The sequence below is a fragment of the Labeo rohita genome, chromosome 16, assembly GCF_022985175.1.
Source record: "Labeo rohita strain BAU-BD-2019 chromosome 16, IGBB_LRoh.1.0, whole genome shotgun sequence".
Taxonomy (NCBI): Eukaryota; Metazoa; Chordata; class Actinopteri; order Cypriniformes; family Cyprinidae; genus Labeo; species Labeo rohita.
Window position 1 is genome coordinate 30,221,256 of NC_066884.1, and position 6,949 is coordinate 30,228,204.

Here is a 6,949-nt window from a genome sequence, read left to right on the forward strand (position 1 = left end):
TATTAATAATATTTAACTTACACTGGAAAGGTTTTTGTGACTTTCACAAAATCACTGCAAAAAGTCTCACGATTTATTTCCAGAACATGATTCATGATGCTAAGCACCGAATACCGCTTTAGATAGCATGGATTTAGTGTGCGTTAAGGGCACTGCGCTTTGGCATTTTTAAGATGTGGGACAGTGTTGTGCACTTACATCTTGTCACGTACACACTCTCTCAGGTGCCCAAGACCACAAGTGTGGATATTTGAACAGAGCAAATGTCTTCAGACTCACTAGTGTGTGTCATGGAGCTGTTTGGAGCTAAAATCTGCAGGAAGCTGGCCCTCCAGGAGCAGGATTGGATACCCCTGCTTTAGAAACTCCTAGTATGCATTCCATTTAGCATTTTGATACACTCGCACACTTCCCTATGCACTTCCCCTAGGGAAGGAAGTACATATATACAGACACTCATCCCCTCAGTTTATAACCTGCTCTGGTCTTCTGGTCACTGATCTTCAGAAGTAGCAGCGTATATGTGCCCTATTGATAATGCTCCAGTGGGCATAACAGATTTGCAAACAATATTCTCATTTTATATTCTTATTTATATTTATTATCTTTTTAATTTAGAACTAGAATCAAGCAAATAATAATTCTTGTTCAAAGTAAGAAAAACTGAATAAAGATTAAAAATTCAACTGTAAGATGGTAAATTATTGCACAACCACCAATTAAGTAACGATATGCCCTAAAGAATGTAACTTGCCATTAAACAAAAAAAGATAAAGACTCTTCTTAGTCTCCATTTCCATGGTGACTGAATCTATTGTGAATATTTTGCGTGTTCACCATGAACATACTTTAGGTTGAAAAAGAAAAAAAGAATAGTGATTGGTAGATTGTTAGATTGCTGGATAGTTTGAGGTAGTTTACCAAAAGTAAAACTAGTGGCTACTGCCTCAAAAAATTGTTCGGGAGATGCCTGGAAGACTTTAACATCCATCATTTACTCAAAGGGTTGAGGGCTAGGGTAGTTGTCCAGGTCCCAGGGATTAAGCATTTGTTTTTTAACCTAAAGTGGGGTTGGGCAAACAGAGGAAGTGGGTTGACTGTAGTCCCTTTGTAGGTGGGTAACTTAGAAAATAGAAAATACTTGGACAGGTGAACAACCTTCTCAGTACCCTCCAACCCTACATAAGCTGCCACCTATAAAAAGTAAATGGTTGCTTTTTGATTGCCGTATTTTGAACAGTTTGTTATACATTTTAGGATGAAGGATGTCTTGCCTTGTTTTAGATGAACACTTAAGAATCTTGTTAATGCTGAATATGAATCTGAACAAATCACCATATAAAAGCTGGATTTCCGGAGATCAAAACAGTTATAATTTATGTTGTGAAAACACATACATGGGGTGTATTCCAGAAAGCAAGGTTAACTTACCATCACACATTTCCTGACTGTGAGTATGTTCACTGTGAACTCACGAGATAACCTGGTCAGGAGGAGCAGATTATGTTCAAAGCACAAGTTGTTATGGCTTGTAAGAAAAAGTGATGAGGACGCTGAAGATCTCGATGAAGATGTTTATTGCAGCATAGCAGTGACAAATTACATGTAGTACCTTGAGTTCAATGTAGTCAGAATGAACCCCAAATATCCTAAGCTCAAACCTTTTATACAGTTACAGTTTACTACACTTTGTCCCACACCCGCTTCCATTCTACAACTGGTCAACATTTGCTCAGGATGTGATCATCCCAAATAGTCTAGAAAAAAAACAAAAGTGTTGACTTTCTTCTTCTTTATAACAATTAAGCCATTTTGGGAAATGAGCATGATCAAACAACTATTGTGGAGTGGAATCTGGGTCGGAGCAGACTGTAGTTTCTTACAGGCTGCTTACATACACTGAAAGTTATGTCCACTTTTGGAATTGAAAGTTTAGGTTTTCAATAAACTTACCCAGGTATGTCTCAGAACCTGCTTTCTGGAATACCCCTATAGTCTCCTGTAATTTTGATGATTCTGTTCATACAGTGGATAATGTATACTGCTATGGATGCAGTTGCATGACTGGAATGATATGATTACAATACTCTTTTCAACCACCGTTTTCCAACCCTGACTCTGGAGTAGCCACAACATAAACATTTTGGATGTTTCAGTAAGACACATCTATTTCAGGTTATTGGTTTGGGCTGTGTTCCACTTCCAAGTTTAATGCTCTTCCCTCAGTAACGTCCTTGGTTACACTTTATTTTGATAGTAGATAATCTACAAACTATAAGTAACTTTGCAACTACATGTCAACTAATTCTCATTAATTTGCAACTACATGTCTACTAACTCTCAAAGCAAACTGTTAGGTTAGCCTTAGAGTTAGTAGAATAAGTTAACATATACTTGCAAAGTTTAGAAGAGTGTTAGAAGATATTAAGCAGTCAGTCTACTAATACTCTAATGACTAGTTGACATGCAGTTGTACAGTTACTTACTGTTAGTAGAATGTCTAAAGTGGACTATCAAAATAACCACCTTTATTTATATAGCACTTTTAACAATACAGATTATGTCAAAGCAGCTTTACAGTATTAAATAGGAAAATAGTGTGGTAATAATGCAAAGGGCCAAGAGTAAACACTCAATCTTCAGTTAAAGTCAGTTCATCATTGAATTCAGTGATGTCATCATCCAGCTCAGTTCAGTTCAAATAGTATCTGTGCAATGAAGTCGACAATATCGCTGGAAATTAAGTGTCCCCAGCTAAGCAAGCCAGAGACGACAGCGGCAAGGAACCAAAACCCATTGGTGACAGAAATGGAGAAAAAAAAAAACTTAAAAAGAGGCCAGGCTCAGTTGGGGGGGCCAGTTCTCCTCTGCCCAGATGAACCAGCAGTTTATTCTATGCTGCAGCAAAGTCAGATTGTGTAGAGGACTAATCTGGTTTCTGTGGTCTTGTGCCGATGGCCATCTAGGTGGCAAGGTCTTCACTGGGGATCTTTCTCTGGGGCATATCTAGTTGACGTGGTCTCCACTAACATTCACGACTGTAGTGGTTATTTGTAGGTGCTAATCCATTATCTGGTCTGGATATCAACTGGAGCCTGCAGTGACCATCTTATCTGGATACAGACTGGATCTGGTAGCTACAGTGACCTCAGAATAAAAACAAAACAGACTAATATTAGCGCAGATCCCATTCTTCTTACGATGTAACAAGTACATCGGGTGTTATGGGAAGTGTTCTCGGTTGACCTAACTAATGCAGCCTAACAATCCTTTAACATATTTGAATATTATAAATGTATTAGTGTGTTATGTGTACGCTAGGGTAAAGAGATGGGTTTTTAATCACAATGTTTGGTAGATTGTTCCAGAGTACGGGTGCTAAATAAGAAATGGATCTGCCACCAATAGTTGATTTTGATATTATCATTTGAGGTATTATCAAATGGGCAGAGTTTTGAGAACACAGTGGATGTGAAGGACTATAATGCGATAAGAGCTCCCTCAAGTACTGAGGTGCTAAACCATTCAGACCTGACCTGTTGAAAAGAGATAGTATTCTTAGTATATAGAGATAGTATACTTGACAAACTGACAGCAGACAGACTGGCTAAACTGACCGTCTGCTAGCCGCCTCATGTCACAGAAGTTAATTCTCAGCACACAGAGATTCTTTCACCATATCATACTATACAGACTATCTGCTCGCCGAACTAACAAATACAAAAAAATATATATATATATTGTTTTTTTTACAAAAAAACTAAACCAATTTAAGGGTAACAATTTAATTGATGTTCAATAAATAAAACAGATATAATACATACAAACAAATGATTAAGCTTGGCGCTTAATGAATATTAGATCCTGCAAAAAAAAAAAAAAAAAAAAAAAAAAAAAAAAGGTACACTTTTTGTAAATTATATGGTCACTGATTATAACCTATGTGCTCTGTTTGACAGAAAACTGTCTAAAACCAGATGATTACATTACTTTAAAATGAGACTACCCCCCAAGATTACTGTTATAAACATGAGCCATGTCCAAAAGGGGGAGGTGTTGTTACAGTTTATAGTAATATTTTCAGTACTTCTCAGAGGTCCAGTTTCCAGTATAATTTGTTTGAAGTAATTGTGCTTCATATAACATTATCTAGTGTAATAAATGCTAAACCATATTGACATTTGTACTGGCTACTGCATACAGGCCACCAGGGCACCTTACAGATTTCATGAAAGAATTTGCTGATTTCCTATCTAAGTTAGTGCTGGCTGCAGATAAAGTCTTAATTGTTGGGAGATTTCAATATCCATGTTAATACTGAAAAAGATGCATTGGGATCAGAATTTATAGACATTCTGAACTCTATTAGACAACACATGTCAGGACCACTGTCATTATATATAGATCAGTGGTCAGGACCTGGTCATTGTTGTAATCTAGATTTAACAGTCACATGGAACAGATGTTAATGGCTTCAAAATTCTGCAGTAGAGCGATGATATCGCAGATCATCATCTAGTTTTGTGTATACTCCATATACAGTTGAGTTCAAAATTGTATATACACCTTGCAGATTCTGCAAAATGTTCATTTTACCAAAATAAGAGGGATCATACAAAATGCAGTATTTTTTTTTTAATTTAGTGCTGACCTGAAATTTGACATAAAAGACGTTTACATATAGTTCATAAATGATATATATAAAATATATATAAAAATGACCCCCTGTTCAAAAGTTTAAATATGCTTGATTCTTAATACTGTTGTTACCTGAATGATCCACAGTTGTTTTTGTTGTTATTATTGTTTTGTCTGTTTGTTTGTTTGTTTTTTTTAGTAATAGTTGTTCGTGAGTCCCGTGTTTGCCCTGAACAGTTGAACTGCCTGCTGTTCTTCATAAAAATCCTTCAACCTTCAATCTTTTCACACTGAGGACAACTGAGGGACTATTTGATGGGACTAATATTTGATGAAATAAGGTTCAAACGGTTACTGCTGCTCCAGAAGGAAAAAATATGCATTAAGAGCCAGTGGTCTTAAATATGCGTTAAGAGCCAGTGGTCTTAACTTTAGCACAGAATGAAGATGTGTACATTTTTATTTTGCCTAAATATGATATTTTTTTCCATTTAGTACTCCCCTTCACAAGCTACAAAAGATACTTACATGTTTCCCAAAAGACAAAATAAGTTAAATTTACCCTGATCTTCAAATTCAAAAAGTTTTCACCCCCCAGCTCTTAATGCATAGTGTTTCCTTTTGAAGCATCAGTGACCTTCTGTAATAGTTGCATATGAGTCCTTCAGTTGTCCTCAGTGTCAAATGATGGATCTAAAAATCATACACTCATTGTTGGAAGGGTTCAAATACACAAAAATGCTGAAAAACCAAAGAATTTGTTGGACCTGAAGGATTTTTCTAACAGCCGGCAATAAGCGACTCATAATCACTAACACTAAAAAAAAAAAATACACCCAGCTGTGGATCATCCAAGTAACAACACAGTATTAAGAATCGAGCATATATAAACTTTTGAACACGGTCATTTTTAAAAATTCAACTATTATTTTCTCTTGCGGACTATATACATCTTTTATGTGCAAATATCTTTTTCAGGTCAGTACTAATAAAAAAAAAAAATTAAAAAAAAAAAAAACGCATGCATTTTGTATGATCCCTCTTATTTTGGTACAATTAACATTTTGAAGATTCTGCAAGGTGTATGTAAACTTTTGACTTCAACTGTACATAGCTAAATGTGCAAATTCAATTCTGAAACTGAATTCTCAATTCCGTAGCATATCCAATAGCTCAGAAAAAACTTGATGTAACGAACTATGGACTCCATCTTTTCTAGTACTTTATATATGGTTACTTCTTTCTGCTTAAAGAAGATTAAGGAAAACAGTCTAATATCGTGGTATAACAAGCACACTCGCGTCCTAAAGAGAGCAGCCTGGAAAATGGAGCACAGCTGAAAGAAAACAAAACTACAGGTGTTTCCTATTGCATGGAGGGAAAGTACTTCCTCCTACAGAAAAGAGATCTGATTACTTTTCGTCTCTTTTAGAAAACAACAAACACAACCCCAGGTATTTACTCAGTACAGTTGCTAAATTAATGAAAAAATAAAGCATCAACAGGAATTGACAATTCCCAACAGCACAGCAGTAACTTTATGAACATCTTTACTTCCAAGATCAATATGACTAGAGATAAATTATAACCATGCAGGCATCAGCTACAGTCATCAGATATAGATCCCCTGAAAAACAAATCCACTCATTCTCTGCTATAGGAGAGGAAGAATTGCTTCCAGAAATCATAGATCCTCTTCTGAATATTATTAATTTATCGCTGTCATTAGGATATGTCCCTAAAACCTTCAAACTGTCCCACAAAATCAACATGTCCCCACAAAGATGGCAATATCTGAAATCCTTGTCCTTGTGGGAAACCATCATTTTTGTAAGGAGTAGGGTTAGTCAGGGCAGACAGAATATACAATATACAGTTTAAAACCAATTACTCCTATGGAATATCACCATGATAGGAATACTTGTGTGTGCACCTACTATATTTTGGGGACAAACTGGTTCCCAGAAGTGAACAAAACTTGACAAAATCACCAAAAAGCTCCCTCTCAGGACATCTTCATTTGTAAAACTGTGTATTTTGCAGTTTGTGAACATACAGCTGGATACAAGGGAAAGGAAGCGATTAGAGATTGATCAAAGATGTATCAGAAGAAGATAAATTGCATCAAATACAGCATTTTATATTAAATTCCATGTGACACTGTATGACATTACCATGGTACAGACTGCACATTACTATAACGCACCTTTCATTTGAAAAGTTCAGCTACATTATAGATTCAGTCATATGGCACAGTGAGGATATTTACTGCACTGACAGCACAAAACCTTACAGCAATGTCATACCTTCA